Here is a 21,033-nt window from a genome sequence, read left to right on the forward strand (position 1 = left end):
CTCAGTGCTCCTTTTCCTCCCTGCAGCGTCTCCCACTAGGCCCAAACAGGCCTGGCTGCACGGCAAGAAATTCACTGTGGCCTCGAAGGCCACAGGCAGGTTACTTCTCCATATTTACCCAGATAAGACTCCTTCTGGAGATCCAAAAGGAAGGGAGTGAAGAGAGAAAGATTTGTCTTTGCTGCCCACTTATAAATTGAAAGCAGAATGGGAGGTTGAATATCAAAATTATGATTTCTGGGGTGGGGTTCCTGGACCTCGCTGCTCCTCCTGGAGAACTCTGTGGCCTTCTACAGGGCACCTAGACCAAGCTGCCACAGCTGTTTTCAGATGTGTTTGTATAAGTTTGGAGTTTAAGAACAGGCATCCTGGCCTGGATCAGCAACAGTGTGGCCACTACTATGAGGGAGGTTATTCTGCCCCTGTATGCAGTGCTGCTCAGGCCACACCTCAAGTCTTGTGTCCAGTTCTGGGCTCCTCAATTCAAGAGAGATGTTGAGGTACTGGAACATGTCCAGAGAAGGGCAATGAAGCTGGGGAAAGGCCTGGAGCACAAACCCTATGAGGAGAGGCTGAGGGAGCTGGGGGTGTTTAGCCTGGAGAAGAGGAGGCTCAGGGGTGACCTTATTGCTGCCTACAACTACCTGAAGGGAGGATGTAGCCAGGTGGGGGTTGGCCTCTTCTGCCAGGCAACCAGCAACAGAACAAGGGGACACAGTCTCAGGTTGTGCCAGGGAGGTCTAGGCTGGATGTTAGGAGGAAGTTCTTCCCAGAGAGAGTGATTGGCATTGGAATGGGCTGCCCAGGGAGGTGGTGGGGTCACCGTCCCTGGAGGTGTTCAAGAAAAGTCTGGATGAGGCACTTAGTGCCATGGTCTAGTTGACTGGATAGGGCTGGGTGCTAGGTTGGCCTGGATGATCTTGGAGATCTCTTCCAACCTGGTTGATTCTATGAAACAAACCCAACTATATTAGTACAAGTAAAGCAGTTACATACATATGTGCATGAAAGTGAATTTAACATATGAATGTTGTCATTGATATGTTTCTTGGCACTACATCAGATCTCTGGATTGTGTTTTGTTACTACTTTGCATCTTCCTGAATGTACTTTCCTCATACCTGACTTTTCTAGACCTTGTAAGTTGTTCATGAGCTTTTTGTTTCTGCAGCAAATTCACCTGGTTACATGACAGTTTCTGTGTCAGTAGGACATGACAGATATGCCATTTTAACCAATATTATAGTTACATGTGTGGGCCTCAACACAAGGGGGGGACATCTTTACTGTAAGGGTCCCAGAGCACTGGAACAGGCTCCCCAGGGAGGTTGTGGAGTCTCTTTCTCTGGAGCCTTTCAAGGCCTGTCTGGATGTGTTCCTCTGTGACCTCTGTTAGATAGTATTGTCCTGCTCTGGCAAGGGGGGCTTGGACTCGATCTCCTAGGCTCCCTTCCAACCCTTAACATCCTATGATCTCAAACATCACTGCAAAGCTGTGCAATGGCAGGTATTAGGGTGTATGATAGGAATTTTTTTTTCCAAAGTGAATGCTGTTTATTAATTTTAATATTCAGGAGTCTCACTACCAGCCATAATTTTAATAATAATCTGTTCTTTGCAATGGTCATGAAAACATTACACATAGGATAAACAGAATCTAGAACACTTGTGAAATAACTAGCAATAACACAACAAACATGAAACCATTAGAATAGTTGATTATACCACTTGCCCACTAGAGGGACTTGAGAAACTCCTTTCTGCTTAAGGCAGAAGGCACTTGGAATTAGAGAATTTTAGTTTTGCTAAAGAGGCTTTTGAGTATTTACTCACAGAATACTAAATCAGAGCACTGCCAGAAGCACAGAGAATGTTGGGTTTACCTGCTCTTCTCTTTCATCAATGTAGTCTGAGACAAATGGCCCTTTGGGCACAGATTAGCCAATCAGAATGACAATTTGCCAAACTTAACCATATAAGGTGAAGCCAGGGCTTGCTTTTACCCTCTTAGGGCAGGACATAAACAAGTGTATAAACATGTGTGGGTACCCTGTAAGTTTGGAAGAGGCGTGGTGGCAACAGGCCTTTTGTCTTCCTTTCTTGTGGTTGCCTCTCCCAACAGCAGAAGAGAGGGGGAGAGCAGAAAACACGTCTAGGCAAGCCAGGACATGTTTAGGCCTAATTTGTCCTATTTTGGCTTTCCATGACAGGCTGTATAGGTCATTATTTCACACTGATTAGTACAGGAATACAGATAAGAGAGATGACCAGGAGCTGACAGCTAATTAATAGATCAGCCACAAGAGAGCTGAGGTCTCTTGACTCCTAGATCACTGCCAAAACCTTTTCTATGTCTCTAAGAGCATCAGTATGACAAAAAGATGCAAACTAATGTACCAGTCCTTAAATGGAGGGATGCTGGGCTTAACTAGCAGCATCTCTTTTGTCCCATCCAGAGACTGTACCTTCTTGATAGATAGAGTCAGCTACGGAATCATTATTCTTGCATGCAGTATCACCCTCAGCAAGGGACAGGGACCTCATGTGACAGACCCAATGTGTACCCTGCCATGAAGTTGTTCCCTAACGCATAGATTTCTGTTAAGGTTACGAAGCCACTGAAGAATCCCGCTGGTAATACTGCAGAAGTGACAGCAATTAACCAGAATCCACCTGATATGGGGCTAGCTTGAAGAACTTGAGTTTTAATTAAAAACTGGAGGACTTCACAAGTTTGCACAATGTTCTCCTATCTGGTTCCTCTCTGTGGTGGTTGCAAATTGCAGCTACCCCTTCCCTCCATTTTAATTAAATGTCATTAACCTGACATAAATCATCTCCCCTTATTTTATGTTATTTTTTTAACCAGTCATTAAAGAGCCAGAATTCAAGTGCTATTTAGTATTTGCCAGATTCACTGGTGGGTAAACACACCAATGCTCATCAGATGTCTCAGGGTTAACTTTAATTAATGAATTTACCTTCTTTAGAAAATTTGCCTCCATGCTGATGAAAGATCAATTCACAGCAGAAAGGGTCTCTGCTCAACAGGGACAAACAAATTCTAAATCAGTCTAAAAGTGGTGGTTTCATCTACAACACAGCAGTGGATGGATGAATAGGCTGATCTGGAGACATGCAGTCCATGGCATTGCCTACTCTGCCAAGTTTCTGTGAGCCACATGGCTTCACCCATAGCAATGTTGGAGAGCTTCAGGTTTGCAGCAGCAGTCTCCTCTCCTGTGTAATTGATCACCTCCTTTCTTTCCAGGGCATGTCCAGAAAGGGGAATTTTCTCCAGAGATGTGACTGTAGCAGGATTTATCTAACCCTTTTCTGAACCTGATATCTATTGAAAGACCTTCCACCTTCTGCAGCAATATTTATCACTAGCATTCACAACAGACACAGATCATTCTTTAGGAAACAAATCAGATCTTATATGACAAATTCAATGCACTATTTTGGGATGGATCCTAAGACTAGAACAGGAGAAGAAAGGGTAGGCCTCAGTAATCACAGCAAGGGTCCATGCAGACTCCTCTACTCTCTCTGACACTTGCCAGTGACCTAAACATAAGCAAAACAGCAAGTATACAGAGTGCTTTCCAAAAATAACCTCCAGTCTCTAGCCATTGGCAGGCTGGAGTCTTCCTAACTCAGAAATAACTTCTGTGTATTTTGAAAACATATCAGTGGATTTATTTTTCATGAACTTGCCCAGCACAGTATGAACCTTTGTCTCCCATGGTGTCCTTCAACCAGAAGTGGAGGCACACTGCAGAAAGCTTCATTACCCTCAAGGATGCTGGGCAGACAGCTGGGCTGTCAGCAATGGTCTGACTCTGTCTCTTCTGCTACACTGTGCAACTAACAGTGTAATTCCTCAAAATCAAATACTACTTCATTTTGGTATTGCTGAACTTGATTCATATTGTTTGGTGGTGAGAAGATAGGAAACCAGAATCAAGACCCAACCAGAAACTGCTCCAAAAAGGTATACAATTTAAACTGAACAACCTTTTTCTGCTTTTCCAAATAAAGTTTAACCATCAGGGTGTGTGGCAAGTCTGATAGTGGCTCAAGGAGGTGCTCAGCCTCTCCTTCCGATCAGAACCACATGAATTGATCCTTCTGTTTCAAGCTCTTATTGCTCTTGATTTCACATATACTTGACTGGTGCATCCACCCCATATCTCCAGCCTTGGCCAGCAGTAGATATTGTGAGTTGCTTAATTTAATTTCCACAAAGAGCATCACACACAGCATCCATCTAGACTGAAAAGCAATTTATGAACCTCCCAGGGTTTGGCTCAGTGTAACTGCTCCCAGGCTTCTGTTTACAATGCTTCTAAAATAGGACCCATGGATGAGATACTTCCCAAAGAAAACTTCTCCCTTTAATTTCTAACATCATCTTCCTAAACCTTCTCTGATGCTGCCTGGCATCCTGCCAAACATCCATTCCTGTGTCTCTTCATCACACACCAGTGAGCTTAATGTTGTTGTTTTTTTTTTAAAGAGGTTAATTGAGTACTAATTCTAAGGTTTGGAACATACAGTCACTTGACCAGAGGAGAACTAATTTTTGTGTCTATATCCTCAAAAATCTCTGCTTTTTTTTTTTTTTTTTTTTTTTTTTTTTTTTTTTTTTTGGGCTGGTTGATTGGTTTTATTCTCTCTCTTTGGGTTCCATTTTTTTTTTTCCCTCTGTGGATTTGTGTAAATCAATCTCCAAGTCTAGGAATGTTATCTTTGGCTGACTTGATTTGATTGATCTATTTTAGAGCTCAGAAAACCATCATGGTAAAGCAATATTTTCTGAAGTTAATAGAAAAGTGGAAATAACTAGTAATAAGAGATAGGAGGTTTTCATTTTCAAAACAGCTCCTTGCCAACATTACCCGACCCTGGGATGAATTATTCTTCCTGCCTAGCTAGTAAATCAAGCTTGATTGCATTTACTGAGTTTGGAAGTTTTGTAACGAAGGCAGGATTTAGCCAGTCAACAAAAAAGGAAGCTTAAATATACAACCCCACATTTTTGTATCTCCTTCTGCCTCTGATGCTCTATACTTACAGCTTCTACATCCCTTTGAAAGTGCAGAAGGCTATGTAAATGTTCATTATTGTTATTACCCACTTCACATCCCTATTACACGTTCCTTTTACAGCATACTGTGCTCCATTCAGCAAGTTGCAAGAGCATATACTTAACATTAGCCTTCTTAAGTGCTTTTCTAAATAGAGATAAGTGTGAAAGCTGGCTGATGCTTTTATCCAAAATATATGCTTTAGTGCAGACAGAGCTAAGACAACCTGTGTTTAGTGCTTTAGGCTGAAAGTTAAGGTTGGACATCTACCTCAAACTGATCTTTCTGGGAAAAAAAGATAAACAATTTGATTTAAAAAATGAATATGAGAAAAATGCCTCCCCCTTCACATGCACACAGGCACAATTACTCACTCTTTTAATTTAAACAACCACTTAGATAGGAAACAGTAGTCAAACTTCTGGGAAAAGCACTTGATTTTTTTGTATGATTATCCTAATTCCTGTGCAAAGGAGCTGGAGATTCTCCTGGGACAGATGGAGGATGGTTTAGTTCACAACAAAACCAGTCAGCACTTTCGTGCTGAATAGCAAACTTCATCTCTCAGCCCGGGGCCTCAGATGTGACTCATAGATAGGCAGCCTGAATCCACCTCAAAGTGCAGATGCAAACAAAACTGGTAGCTTCATTTACTGAAAAAAAAAAAAAATTCTGAACCCTTACTCCATGTCTCAAATTCTTTTCAGTAAAATGGAGGATACAGTGTCTCTTGCTCCAGAAATGTGACATGGAAATAAAAACTTTACCATTTTAAGTGGCTCCAAGACTAACTTATAAGGAAAAAAAGTCTACCTTCACGTTGGTCTGAAAGGAGCAAAATTATACTTGTTTGTGCAACCTTCAGCAAGTGGTTCTTGATTTCCAGTCATATATCCACACATGCATGCATACAGAGCAAAATCTGCCCCAGGAAACAAACAACCTCCTTCATTGGGATGCTAGAGACAAACAATGTCCTATTAAGTGTAGAGCCATTTTTCTCTTTATCTCAATCCTTGGTGGGTTTAAATTTTAATCATGTCAGATGATAGCTGTAACAAAGGTCTGATTTTACTGAAGGTGTACAATTTTTATTTTGACAGATGTCAGTGTCCTAGGGAGACAGTAGACTGAATTTCTTGGCAGTGAGTTCATTAAATGGAGGCTATGTATTATCAGCTTTGCTTCAGCTCCCCTCTATTCTGTTTTGCTGGGCTCTAGGTATCAAAGTACCTGCTTTTTTCCAGACTTTTTTTCAATTTCAATTCCATTTGGCAATCACATGCAGCTTGCATGTGACTGAGTGGTCAGGCTTTCAGGAGACCAAAAGAAAACCAACCCCAAAACAGTGGTCACATTGTCTGGGAACTTAACAAATAAGAATAACAAGGAAAGTTGGTGGCAAACGATATCAATAATTCATCTGCCTGTCACTCCAACCAGCAACTGGAGGAAGAGCCTCTCTCCTCTTGATAGATAGGTAGGAGGAAAAGCCTTGTCTGAGATGATTAAATGAGGCAGTCTATAACAAGCTTTCCTCATACTGAGAGTGCCAAGAAAGAGGTTGGTCACTGATATTTAAACATATATTATCCTTCCATCTTCCTGTCATTTCGTTCTGCAAGCTGTTCAAGATTTGTCCGTGCCACTAAGGTGGCTGTGAAAAGCAGCTGAGCAAACAGTCTGAGAACAGGATTTGGATTTTGAAATCTGTCTCTGAATTTTTTTCCCTATTTCCTTTCTTCTTTTTTCCTCACCCTCCCGTCTTTCAGACCCAACATCCCATTAACTTTCAAATATACCAGCACCCAAGCAGAAGAGAAGCAACACAGGGAAACAGAGAAAATGCTGTTACGTGAAAGAGTGCAGAGATGTTTTTAAATGAGGAGAGCAGCAGAGCCTCCAACTTTTCTAATCCCTTCTCAAGGCAGCATTCTAAGCACTGGTGGGAATTAATTATGTCTCTCCGTATGCCTTCCTCACTTCACCCTTTTCTCAGCAAGACCAGCTTGTTGAGTCCTTCAGGGCTAAGGTGCAGAGAACACTTTTCTAAAGCTCCTGCTTGGTGATTAAGGACCACTGATTTCAGCTGAGTGGTGGTATAGCACATCCCATATGTAACATTAAAGACCCTTGGGGTCTTGAGAGATGTTATTTTCCTGCAGGGACTTGCCCCAGCCCTGCCCGCCCTCCTGCTCTGGGCAGGTCTGTACAAGGCTTATCAGAGTAACAGTTTTCCCTCTGAAGAGATGGGGAGTGGGAGAATCAGGAGACAGAGGTCTTGACTAAACAGGAGGCATTTCAGAATTTATACCAGTTTGGAAAAATGCCTAGATTTTGTTTGTGATGAAGCACTTAAAAACCATGTGTAGTGTCTTAGAAATGACTTGGATATTAACTGAGATCCACAGAAAACAAAGGAGGTATTTATTCAGCCTTTCTCTACAATAGATTTCCTTTAAAGCTTTAACATCACGCTGGCTATTTGAAGAAAGAGTGGAATTTACCCACCAGGCACAGCTGCATGACTCACAACTGTCACAGAGTTTGGCTAATCTTGTCATTTCTTTATTATTCTTGACCAGACACTTCTGCTCTAAAAGAGCACACCCTCTGCTTGTCACCAGGATGAGCTGATGCAGGTAGGGCAACCCAAAAGTGGCAGAGTACCAGTATTCATGGTAGATTGTTTTTTTATTTCCCTAACCCTTTCTGCACAGTAACTTCTCTTTAACGTGCTCTAAAGCTCAGGCTTGGGTGAATTAGGTTCTGTTTACTTAGTGACTTGATGTATAGGGAAATATGTATTTAAACACTTCTCTAAAGTACAATGAAAGTGAAGGAGGCAAGGTCAGAGCTTCCTTCTAAGACATCTCTCAGAACCTATTATTATTATGGAGGCTCTTGACATTTGTAACAGCTGCCAATCATATCAGCCTTAGTTTAGAAAAATTAGTGATAAGATGCCTCAGCAATAGCAAACAGTAGCCTAGACTAGAGCTGCAACAATAAAATGATCTTCTGGTTTCACAGTCATACTGAATGCAGTGCTTTGGGAAAAAAAATAGTCAATTCTTTTGGAAGTAGTGTCAAAATTCTGGAGTTCAGGAATTGGCTTTGTTTAATGTGAATGTGCTGATCAGTGGGAAAGAAAATTCATTAGCTGCCCTCAAAATAAATCCAAGAAAAGAAGCAAAAATAACTCCTATATTGGATTATCATAAAAAAATGATTTCTAACACATGAAGGTAGGTTAAAGTATATTTTACTTTATTAATAGCCAAGTGAAATTCTCTTTACAATCAGAGATTAGGGAGTGTCTTTTTAGTTCAGCTTTCTGCTAAAACTACACTGTAACTATTAAGTTGTCTCTTTACTTTGCACTCCAAAGATTTAAATAAGATATAGAGTTTCTATATCATTTACTTTAAAGGAGAAGCTTAATTGCTCCCCAAGATTTTTCTTACGTGTTTTATGTTATCACAAGATACAAAAAGAGAGCAAAAGGAGCCTTTCACTGCTACACACTGCCATTCCTCTCTGCTGAGCACTCAGCAGTATAAGTTGAATACACAGTGCCTCAGTCATAAAACTGCTGAAGTCTAGAGAACGTTAAAGATTTCTTTTTAGAAAGGGAAAAGAAAAATAAAAGAAGATGGTCAACCTAATTATATAGATGAGTCCAAAAAGCTGTGAACCAAAACACCCATTAGTCACAGTTTTGTTAGCCCCAGCCATGGAGCTGGTAAGAAAGGCACAGCACATAGTAATTCTTGGGCAATATCAAAAAAGATATTAGTGACCATAGCTAGCTATACATGTGTGGTGGTGGGAAGAGTATCTTATTACTCCCTGCCATGAAGAAATATCTTTCTCCTACTGGATCAGAGAAGACTGTGTATATTGGAGGTTTCCTAAGGGAAATGTGCATGATAAGAATGTTGGTTGCACTGGTAAATAGAAGGTGGAAATACAGGCTGCTGCTCACTCTAGAGCCCTTATGCCACAGCAGAAACATGCCTCAGACTTGGGGCAAGGGGTTGCAACTCAGATCTTTCACCTGCATGCATAAAAGGCCTGAACCATTAATGCTTTTTGCCTATACTCCTCATGAGTACCCCTAGATCACCCTTTGCTTTGTTTCTCCAAAGAACTGACACACAGATCCATGCTGATGATAAATGTTAGGCCTTCATATATGTAGAGAGTGTGAAGACAAGTTGTTCCTGCACATTCTGAGTAGCACTAGTTAGAAAAGGAGAAAGATATCCACAACTAAACCACTTTCCCTAAAGGAATCATCTCCTGTTGCAGAACACAATAACCCTTTGCAAAATCAGCTAGATTTTTCCAAAACTACATTTTGGGTAAGTATGTGAATGAATGTCTGTGTCTGCGTGTTAAGGAGGAAAAGCAAACAATTTCAAGCTGTCCTGCTTCAGCAGCTTTAACATTAAATAATTTGATGGCTCTATCAAAAGAGCATTCTGCTGAATTTAATTTTCATTATCATATTTTACATGATATGATTGAGAAAGAGAAGGGATGGTAGAGGCAGGTCAGTGGAGGTTTTTTGGCTATATAGTGTAGAGTTTCCTCCGAGTCTTTATTTTTTACTGTTTTATAAAGTGTTGGAGTTTAAAATTATCAGTACTTTTAAAAAATCCACTAATTGTAGAAAAATGGCAGATACAGAAACTTCAACACTGTCATACAATGCACCTGATAGCTGCAGAGCTTTGTGGGTATAGCAATCTTTCTCGTGCTTGAATCTGACAATCTGACTTTGAGCTTTGGTGGGACTATGGATCTAATTCCTCAGCTCTGCTCTGTTTACAGAAATTAGGAATCTGCAGTCATAGAATCAGAGAGTGCTAGATTATTCTGAGCCAGAGGGGACATTAAAGATCACCTAGCTCAAACTCCCCCACTGTTGGCAGGGACACTTTCCACTAGACCATGTTGCTCATAAGCACATCCAACCTGTGCTTGAATGCTTCCAGGGAGAGGGCATCCACAGCTTGTCTGGGCAACCTGTTCCAGTGCCTCAACAGTTTCACAAGGAAGAACTTCTTCCTTATGCCTAGTTCAAATCTATCCACTCTCAGTTTAAAGCAGTTAGCCCTTGTCTTACTACTACATGCCTTTGTAAAAGGTCCCTCCCCAACTTTCCTGTGAGCCCCCTTTAAGTGCTGGTTGGCTGCTATAAGGTCTCCCTGAAGCCTTCACTTCTCCAGGCTGAACAGGGACAACTGTCTCAGCCTGTCCTCACAGAAAAGGTGTTCCAGCCCTGTGGGAGCCCATAATGAAACCTCTGAGCCAAGGTAATATTTCTTTTAACAGCAGGGAGCTTTTAAAGTCAGATCTGATCATCAAATATCACTGTAACGAGAGTCAGAAAGCGTAGCTCGACAGATGAAAAGATAGATCACCAGAACTACTTCAATACCTTTTTGAAATTCCTAAAACAAAAGGATAGAGAAAATGGAGATATTACAAAAGGAAGGAGTCACATTTGCACCTGTTATGGGATATATTGTGCTCAGTCATGCACCTGCTCTCTACCCTTGTTATTTTGTTATACTGCCAGGCCAATTCTTATTATCAGTACATGATGGGGAATGATGTGATAGAGAGCAGCCCTGCAAAAAGGGACTTGGGGCACTAGTGGCCAAAATACTGAACATGAGCTAACAATGTGCACCTACAGCCCAGAAGGCCAGTTGCATCCTGGACTGCATCAAAACAAGCGTGGTCAGTAGATGAGACAGGTAATTCTGCTCTGGTAAGACCTCACCTGGAGTACTGTGTCCAGCTCTGGGGCACTCTGCACAAGAAGGACATGGACCTGATGGAGAGTGTCACAGCCTGGTATTCTGAGCCAACTCTGGGCAGCAGGGGAGGCCGTACTGAGATTCAGAAAATTTCCTTTGGAGTGTAATTAAAGTGAACCAACACCAGTGGCTGAAGAATTAGGTGTATTAGAGCCAGTGAAAGCTCTCAGTAATGAACCTGAGCACAGGGAAAATGAGAAGACAAAGGAGAGGAAAAAACAAAGAGAGAGAAAGCACACACTAGGACAAGAGACAGTGGCTTTAAACCATCAAATTTAGATTGGAAATTAGGAAGGTGTTCTTTACTATAAGAGTGGTGGAACACTGGAACACCTTGCTCACAGAGGTGCTGGAGGTCCCATCCTTGGAGATATTCAAGATAAGGCTTGATGGAGCTCTGAGCAACATGATCTAGTTGGAAATATCCCTGCTTACTGCAGTGGGGTTGGATTAGACAATATAGAGGTCCCTTCCAGCCCAGTGTACTCTATGATTCTATCCTATGATTTCCACAAGTACATTGAGCAGATATGACAAACTTCTTGGTACAGCAAATGGAAAAAAAAAAAAAATCACTTGTTATTATAACAAAGATTTAACAAGATGACACTCACAGTGAAAGACAAGGCCTGGTGAAAACTGTGACTTGACCTCATTAATTTACCATTATTTTTTAGCATTAACACACTCACACAATAAAAATTAAGTTAGAGTAGCTTTTGTTTTGCTTGATTCTAATATGTAGTGCCCTACTATCTCTCCCAGCCCTATGATTTGCCATCAGCTCATCCTTCTCAAGACATGAAAAAGCAATTTCCAAGCAGCACAAGCTGCCTTTGATCAATGGAGTTTGTGTCATTTAACCATATAGAAAAAGCCAGCAAATCTCTTCCACAACTGAAAATTCTAGTCCTTCTCTGCTCAGCTAAGAAAAGGTATTTGCCTAAACCAAAAGGATGTTTTTATTTTCCTTTGGTTTTATACACACCTAATAAAAGCAGATGTGATTAATGTTTTCCAAATGAAAAAAATATAACTGACCATTAGAATGTTTAAAGTTTTAGATTCAAAGCACTGGGAAGTTGAAAGTGGCTTTCCAAAAAGGTCTCACAAGTAGTGGGTGATAAAACTGGGCCTCTGTATCAGGCTGAAAGTCTGCCTCACCACTTTAAGAAGTGCCATGGTCTAGTTGACTGGCTAGGACTGGGTGCTAGGTTGGACTGGAGGATCTTGGAGGTCTCCTCTAACCTGGTTGATTCTATGATTCTAAGAGCTAGCATACTGTCACTAGTATCTATGCAAAGATTCCAGATCAGCATTCCCATGATAGATTTATATTTCTTCTAAAGCTGGTACCTTGATTTCTGTTGCAGTCTTGACTTCCTAAACATTCACTGCCATTGCATTGAATGCCATGTATTTAAACACCTCAGTTATCCTCCTCTCTTTCCCCCCACATTTAAAAAAAGCATGTCATTTCTGGACACCATTAAGCTTGGCAACCTGACACTCTTCTCCAGTACATAACCTGTCATACTGAAAATGTACAGTGTCATCACCTCATGCAGAAAAGCCATTTCCTTCCTTGTCTCACTGCTTACACTTTTTCCCTTGAGTCATGATAAGCTCAGCATTATGAGCCTACAAGGTCAGTAGCAGGGAAGTTCTTGAGCATTTCCTAGTAATAGGCATATAAAGAAGGAATAAACTTTTAGTTACAGTAATGGACTAATCTTCTTCTTGGTCTCCTTTTTTTTTTTTTTTATATTTATTTATTATTTTTTTTTTAGTTTGTTGTATTTTAAGCCAGGCTGTTATAATCACTTAAGAACAGTGGAACACTTAAAGAATAGAGCTTGCTTAGTATACCTCATCCTGGAAAATTCCCTTTCCCTCAAACTAAGAGGTCTTATTGGATTAATTAAGCTAAGTAGCTCTAGGGCACTCTTGAACTTCAACCCAGAGCACAAAGGAGAAGAGGCAGGTGACAGGTAGTAACTCCAGAGAAGGCAGAAAGAAGAGGGAAAAAAGGAAAAAGAAAATAAAAGCAAAAATGGCCTCAGTTACAGACAGTGAATTTGATCTAGCTGAAGAAAAGCAGAACTGCAACCAGTTCTTGAGCCATTATTACAAGCAGGACATGGATGTGCTGGAGCGTGTCCAGGAAAGGGCCACAAGGATGATCAAAAGACTGCAGCTCCTCTCCTGTGGACACAGATTGAGAGAGTTGGGGCTGTTCAGTCTGGAGAGGAGAAGGTTATGAGGAAACCTTATTGTGGCCTTCCAGTATCTGAAGGGGGCCTACTGGAAAGCTGGCGAGGGACTTTTTAGGATGTCAGGTAGTAATATGACTAGGGTGAATGGAGTAAAACCAGAACTGGGTAGATTGAGACTGGATGTTAGGAAGAAGTTCACCATGAGGGTGGAACAGGTTGCCCAGGGAGGTGGCAGAAACCCCATCCCTTGAAGTTTTTAAGGCCAGGCTGGGTGTGGCTCTGAGCAACCTGGTCTAGTGTGAGGTGTCTCTGCCCATGGCAGGGGCATTTGAGCTAGATGATCCTTGAGGTCTTCCAGCCCTGACAATTCTGTGATTCTAAGATGGGCTGCCCATGTGTGTTAAAGACAGTAAGGAGAGAGAAGTGCTTTTCAAAGAATCAATCATGCTGGAGAAATGCCTGTTTATTCCTCACTGACCACATGCATTATGCCAGGCTGCAAGCTTGCAAACAAGTCTCAGAGGCCAAAGCGTACAGTTTCTGGAGTGCAACTCCATCCTCTTGCAGAAACAAGTTTTTAGCTCAGAAAGCAAAATGTTAGCATTCATCCTCAAGTTTGGCATCTTCAAGCAAGAATCTTCAGAGGCCACATCTATCCTCCATTGCCTGAGCAATAATCACAGAAACCATTGAAACATTGGTTTCAGTTAGCTCTGGAAGCTGACCATTCTCAAAGCCAAGTCATTCTCAAAGAGCCCACTCAGGGGAAGAGTTTGGCTTTCTAAACTCTTAACAATTACATACTTATGTGGCTCTGAAGACTGTGGGTGAAGAAGAGCTATCCAAGTGATGACTTCAGGGAAGTGTTAGTACTCCTTTCCCCAGATAACCATTGTCCAGTCGTGATTGTGATGAGTTCAACAAAACAGTGAATACAAACAGGCATGCAAAACAGCAGAGATTAAAGAATGTCTTCCTTAATGAAAGATAAGTGTATTAAGGACATAATGAATGAATCTCACCTCCTAAAAAAACCCCAAACCAACCAACCGAAAAAAAACCCAAAAGGTTTTCCCCACTTGATGGTGGTAGATGGTAACAAAATCCACCATAGGAGGTAACAAAGAGTATTTTCACATTTCTACAACTACTCTGCAAGGAGAGTTTTTAAAGGAGGCCAGAGGTTCATTTCTGACCTGGTTTTAAAATTGGCCATAATTCTTCAACCTCATTAGTCTGTGAACAGATTTAATCTTTTCTGAAATCAGCTTTACAGATGGAAAGATTTAATCTACTAGAACAACAAATCACCTCAAAGAAGACTTGTCCAGGTTCCTGAAGCCAAAGTGGTCTCAGAACTAATATATACCAGTTATGCTAACAGGTTTTTCAGTGTTTCATTTAATCAGCATGGGTTGTTGAAACAGGCCTGGATTTCTAATGAAGCCACTAAAGTACAAACTCCTTGCAAAATAAATAAATAGGGAAATTAAACTCCCTGGGGAGATATAAAATTGTTTATTACCATCGCTGTTAGCACCTGTACACTTAACAGGAGGTGATCTCTAGCTGCAGCAAGCCTGTCTCTTAAGTGCTTCCTGGATTCACAGAATAGTACTGATTGGGAAAAACAAACCAAAACCAAATGCAGTCTGTGGAAATCTAATAACACCTTAAACCTGTCATTACATGATTTATTTCCCTTCTCCTCTATGCAAAGGAGTTTTGCCCTGTATCTATTTTAAATGCAACTTGATGTGTCCCATCTGTGCGTGGTCTTTGGGGAATGCATCTTGAGAATTGCTATATTTGGACCATGAGAAGTGAAATTCTACAGGCATGATCATTCTTCTAGATCTTTATGGAACTGGACCCCAAGACAAATGATGTGTTAAAGCTTGCAGAAGAAGGAAAACAAAACACAAAGGGAACGTGAGACCTTTGGAAATCAAATGGGAATGAGACTGACGATAGCAGTAGCAGCAGTCTACCCACAGAATTTATTTTTAGCACTATTAAATCCACTTCTTTTTTTCCTTATTTGCAAACTACAGTCTATTTCCCCACAATAAAGAATAACAGATCAAGCATTCCTTTCTACTCCCTTCCTGTGACAAAGCAGATCAAAAAATCATGCCAGATTTCAGCTAGTATCTTTAAAACTTCTTCCAGCAGTGAAGTGCCTTTGAGTTATGCTTATCCCTTGAATCCATCACACCAACAAGACACATCAACTGCCTTCTTCAGGGAATATAACAGTGTCATGGTCCCCTACACAGCCCTACTGACCACTAATCACAAATATCACTGGATAAATTTCTTCCATCTGTCAACTCTATTCACTTTAGAGAAATACATTCCTTCTTTCTGCAGCAGAGATCACCGAGGTCCAAAGATGGGATGTGACTTGGTATGAACATATCAAAGTTGTGTACACATTTCCAGCCACTGTATATTGTCAGCTCTGTAACCTCTACCTTTTTTCCCCCCTATAAGTCAACCTCAGAGGTTAACATATTGCCGTATGAAAGGAGAACACTGTGGAAACCCACAGGAAGGAATTAAAACTGAGAAGTGTGTTTACCTCCAGACACTGATAGTGCTTTCCTATTGCATAAATTTAATCTAGGTCTTGTACACAACAAGAATTGCAGCCTCCTTGTTTATTGCAGCCTCCTAGTTTGAAGATAGCTAGAATGTTTTGGTGAGAAGGACTAGATCATAGGCTGTGAAATCAAAACAATGGTGATGTCTACTTCCCTCATAGGCTACATAAAAACATAGATAACACTCTTGGCATCACTCTCGCTCAGGCTGCTGGCTGAGCTGCATCTCTCTAACCTCACTCTCCATTTTGGACTAATCCACTTTGCTTCCTAAACACTGGCCGAACCTCCATTCTTCCTTGGGACTGGGGTAAGGTTGAGAGGGACAGGGGGAATGTGCAGGGGTGGTTCAGAGCCCCTCCTGGGGACTCAGGTTTCTGGGAGGGGAGTTGTGTTTCTGTATTACCTTTTTACCTTGTATATTTCTGTCTATAACTGTATATACTGCAAATATCTGCTTGTATATTGTGCTAACTGTAAATATAAGCTTCATTCATATTTCCAGAGCTGGCTGAGTCTAGTCTGGGTGATTTCTAAAGTGTGGAGGGGCAGGGAACACCCAAACCATCATATACCATTGTAAAGTAAAGGCAGAGGTCCTGAATGCCTTCTTCGCCTCAGTTTTCAACAGTAAGGAGAGAGGAGGAGGAGGCAAATGGCCTCTTAAACTGGGGGATGGGGTCGGGGAGCAGTGTGTTCCCCTGGAAATTCATGAGGAATTAGTTCAGGACCTGCTGAGCCACCTGGACACCCACAAGTCCATGGGACCAGATGGGATCCATCCCAGGGTGCTGAGAGAGCTGGCAGCTGAGCTGGCCAAGCCACTCTCCATCATTTTCCAGCAGTCCTGGCTCACCGGAGAGGTCCCAGGAGACTGGAAAATGGCCAACGTGGTCCCCATCCACAAAAAGGGTCGGATGGAGGAACCTGGGAACTACAGACCTGTCAGCCTGACCTCAGTGCCAGGGAAACTGATGGAGCAGGTTCTCTTGGGGCCAATAACTGCGCACCTGAGGGATGGCAAGGATCTCAGGTCCAGCCAGCATGGGTTTAGGAAGGGCAGATCCTGCCTTTCTAACCTGATCTCCTTCTATGATCAGGTGACCCGCTTGGTGGATGTGGGGAGGCCTGTGGATGTGGTCTATCTGGACTTCAGCAAGGCCTTTGACACTGTCCCCCACAGCAAACTGCTGGCTAAGCTGTCAGCCCGCGGCTTGGATGGTAACACTCTGTGCTGGGTTAGGAACTGGCTGGAGGGCCGGACCCAGAGAGTGGTGGTGAATGGTGCCACATCCAGCTGGCGGCCAGTCACTAGTGGTGTCCCTCAGGGATCAGTGCTGGGCCCCATCCTCTTTAACATCTTCATAGATGATCTGGATGAGGGCATCGAGTCAGTCATCAGCAAGTTTGCAGATGACACCAAGCTGGGGACAGATGTGACTGAGCTGGAGGGCAGAAGGGCTCTGCAGCGGGACCTTGACCGCCTGTACAGATGGGCAGAGGCCAATGGGATGGGGTTCAATAGCTCCAAGTGCTGGGTGCTGCACTTTGGCCACAACAACCCCATGCAGAGATACAGGCTGGGGTCGGAGTGGCTGGAGAGCAGCCAGACAGAGAGGGATCTGGGGGTACTGATTGATACCCGCCTGAACATGAGCCAGCAGTGTGCCCAGGTGGCCAAGAGAGCCAGTGGCATCCTGGCCTGCATCAGGAGTGGTGTGGTCAGCAGGAGCAGGCTGGTGAGAGGCCTCGAGCACAAGCCCTACGAGGAGAGGCTTAGGGAGCTGGGGTTGTTTAGCCTGGAGAAGAGGAGGCTCAGGGGTGACCTTATTGCTGTCTACAACTACCTGAAGGGTGGTTGTGGCCAGGAGGAGGTTGCTCTCTTCTCTCAGGTGGCCAGCTCCAGAACAAGAGGACACAGCCTCAGGCTGCGCCAGGGGAAATTTCGGCTCGAGGTGAGGAGAAAGTTCTTCACTGAGAGAGTCATTGGGCACTGGAATGGGCTGCCTGGGGAGGTGGTGGAGTCGTCGTCCCTGGGGCAGTTCAAGGCAAGGTTGGATGTGGCACTTGGTGCCATGGTCTAGCCTTGGGCACTGTGGTAAAGGGTTGGACTTGATGATCTGTGAGGTCTCTTCCAACCTTGGTGATACTGTGAAAGTTTTGCAAAATCAAGGCAGAACATTTCCTACTTGTATTTTTAGCCATATGCTAATGTGTACTGTCACCATCTTGGACAGGGCATAAATAAAGCTCCAGTATTAAAAGCTGCAAGATTCCCAGCAAAGAATAGAGACTAGAAAGCAGCCTGTGCCATACGCATACAGCCATTGTTTCTTCTGGACAATATTTTAATACAGTTTAGGCTGTATTTTAATTTTTTAAAAATAGCTACAAGCCTCCCAGAGAATTCCACAGAAGCATGGGAAAAAAAAATGTACTCATTGGTTGTTGTGGAGAATTCCAAATCCCTTCTTCACCCTGTCCCCTCCATCTCCAGAGGTCTGAATAGGAGAAGAAGTCACAAAAGGGCTTCCCCCCCGCCCTTGCAGACTTGAAGTGGGAACTGCAAAAGATGCCCTTTTCCACAGGTGTACTAACTCGTGGGACAGCCTGCACTGGAATCGGCTGGTGATTGGCTGGATTCCTCATGCCCAGCATATATATGGCAACAGACACAATGTCTTGGAAGCCTATAAACAATGTGAAGATTACAGAGCATGCGGGTCCCACTTTTGCACCAGTCTGTGCAGTTCCACTCTAGTCTCACTCTTACAGAGTTCATCCCACTCCCCCACAAGTCTGCAAGTTCAGCAAGTCCCTAGGTCCATTTGAAAGAGAGCTGCCAGGGGCACCCAGATCTGGCTTGTCTTGGGCCACTATATCCTGGCTGGTTTGAGACTAGTTTTTACAGAGAGAAATTAAATCCTTAGCTGTGAGAAGAAAGAACCCAACAGCAGTCTATATCCCTCAGTTTTCTGCTGAGAAACACAACTAGTCAAAAACACAGACAAAACAGGCACTTCTCACACACTTCTCAGCTCTCACTTTGGGCTGTGCCTTCTTTCCGGTGGTCTGGTTTCTGTGGCTGACTCTGCCTTGAACTCTAATCCACATGACTCCTTTTTCATCTAACCTCCTTGTCACCCTTTTTGGACATCTCACCTCAGATCTGCAGATTTATCATGTGAGATATACATGGGTTGATCTGGTTATTTCTGAAGGGAGGGATAGAGAGAGGCGGAAGAATGGTTTGGGGGTCAGGAGCCCTCCTGGGGACTTCGATTGTTTCTGGGAGGGGTATTGTGGTTCTGTGTTGCTTTTAATTTATATATAACTGTATATATTTACATATATATGCCTGTATATTGTGCTAAAATATAAATATAGCTTCATTATTAATCTCCAGTTTGTCTGAGTCTAGTCTGGGTGCCAGGGTTTGAGCAGAATTGAGCAGAACTGAATAGTCTGAGAATATAAAGGGAGTAAGCAGGATTGAGTAACTGAACTGATAAGGAGGTACAGCTGCAGAAAAGTGGCCTTGGGAGGCTGACAGAGAAGCTGCTATCTGTAGCTGAGCTGTGAGAAGGGGCTGGTTAGCCTCGGGAACAAGCAATGTTGTGGCTAAGTTTTTGCAAAGGGGGATTAAGGAGGGTAGCTGGTCAGGTCTGCCCCTGGGCATGTGGACAGCCCATTTCTGGCTCTGTAAGCCTATCAAAAGTACACGCCCCTGTACTGAACTCCACTATATAGGTATCAGGCTTAGCTTCAATAAACGGACTGACCATTATGCATCACATTGGCGTAAGCCCGGTGTCTCTCCCTGTCTCACGCAGCTTAGAAGAGAGGCCAACTCCACATCTGGGTGACGCCATAAGCTCAGGGTTAACACTCAAATCATCACAACTCTGAGCTGGGCAAAATGGCAACAGTTTGCCATTTTTCCCTGCACTGCTAAGACAATGCTGCTCCATGATCTTTGCCTCGTGGAAGCTGTGTCTACAGACACTTTGGATTCTGGCAGGTTTTGTTCGCATCAGACTTAATGCCACGTGGATATAGGTTACAGTTTTACAGGTTATCACAGAGAATTTCAGCAGGGAGCACTGCTAAAGTCCTACTTCACCTCCATGAGTAAAATCTGCTGTTCCCTAGGATTTCTTCTCAGAGGTAAAGCTGCCTTGTAGCTTAGCCTTTTCCATTTCCAGACTTTCCTTCATTACGAAACTTGCCCATAAACATCCTTGTGAAGATTTTCTGACCAAATAAGAACCTGTAAATAAACCTTAACTAGTTCTGTATATAGTTTTGGGGAGGGGCTTTTTGGGAAAATAAAAATAATCCTATTTTTATAATTCCTGCTTTGGCCACTTAATTCCCAACCAAATCACTGTTGCCACAAAGCACAATGTTGCCTGCATGTGAGGCACCACTCTGTAAGTACTTTATTTACAGGTAAATTGCCAATAAACTCCACTCTAAACTGTATATATTCCAGCCACAGGACTTTGCAGGACCAATACAAAAATATACAAATGTGATGTAGTTTCCCCTGTGCAAGTTTTTAAAACCTCTCTATATGATCCACACAGCTACAAACATGAACATCTGAGCCCTGTGTTTGAAGCAAAGCTAACCATCAGCCTGTACTGGTAGAGCTTTTGAGCCAACCAGGGATGGTAGCTTTTACCTGTCATCACATACACCCATACTGTTTATCATAATAACATGGAATACAGACATAATCCAACATCACTCAGCATCAGGTGTCCCAAACTCTAAGCTGAACTAATGAATGACAGGCTGACAAACAGAAACAAGAATAGTAAACTCATAGATAAAATGGGATTATGCTAATCCAAACAAATTTTAGTACAGGAGACTTCAGTCATACCCCAAGAGGTTGCCAGGTTAAACACAGAAGTATCACTGCAATTTCTTCTTCTTAATAGTTCTTCTTCCCTTCTCTGTGTTACCAAAGCTTTTGCAAGGTGTTTTCCTACTTTGTTACTTGTGAAAAATGTTTAAATTATATGATTGAGCCAGACTGACATGAGCTGAAGTTGTCACAATCTAGTCAACTCTTTATATTGCTGCCCAGGGAGGTGGTAGAGTCACCGTCCCTGGAGGTGTTCAAGAAGAGACTGGATGAGGCATTTAGTGCCATGGTCTACTTGGCTGGATAGGGCTGGGTGCTAGGTTGGACTGGATGATCTTGGAGGTCTCTTCCAACCTGGTTGATTCTGTGATTACCTTTGTGAATTGGAGGCTTTTTGGGTTTTGTTGG

At 42.7% G+C, this 21,033-nt stretch overlaps 1 long non-coding RNA gene across 1 annotated transcript in view; it reads right to left on the reverse strand.

Moving 5' to 3' along the window:
* Positions 1-21,033, reverse strand: part of LOC135176457 (uncharacterized) — a 70,217-nt gene that overhangs the window by 30,725 nt on the left and 18,459 nt on the right. The window lies entirely within an intron of this gene.

The sequence above is a fragment of the Pogoniulus pusillus genome, chromosome 6, assembly GCF_015220805.1.
Source record: "Pogoniulus pusillus isolate bPogPus1 chromosome 6, bPogPus1.pri, whole genome shotgun sequence".
Lineage (NCBI taxonomy): Eukaryota > Metazoa > Chordata > Aves > Piciformes > Lybiidae > Pogoniulus > Pogoniulus pusillus.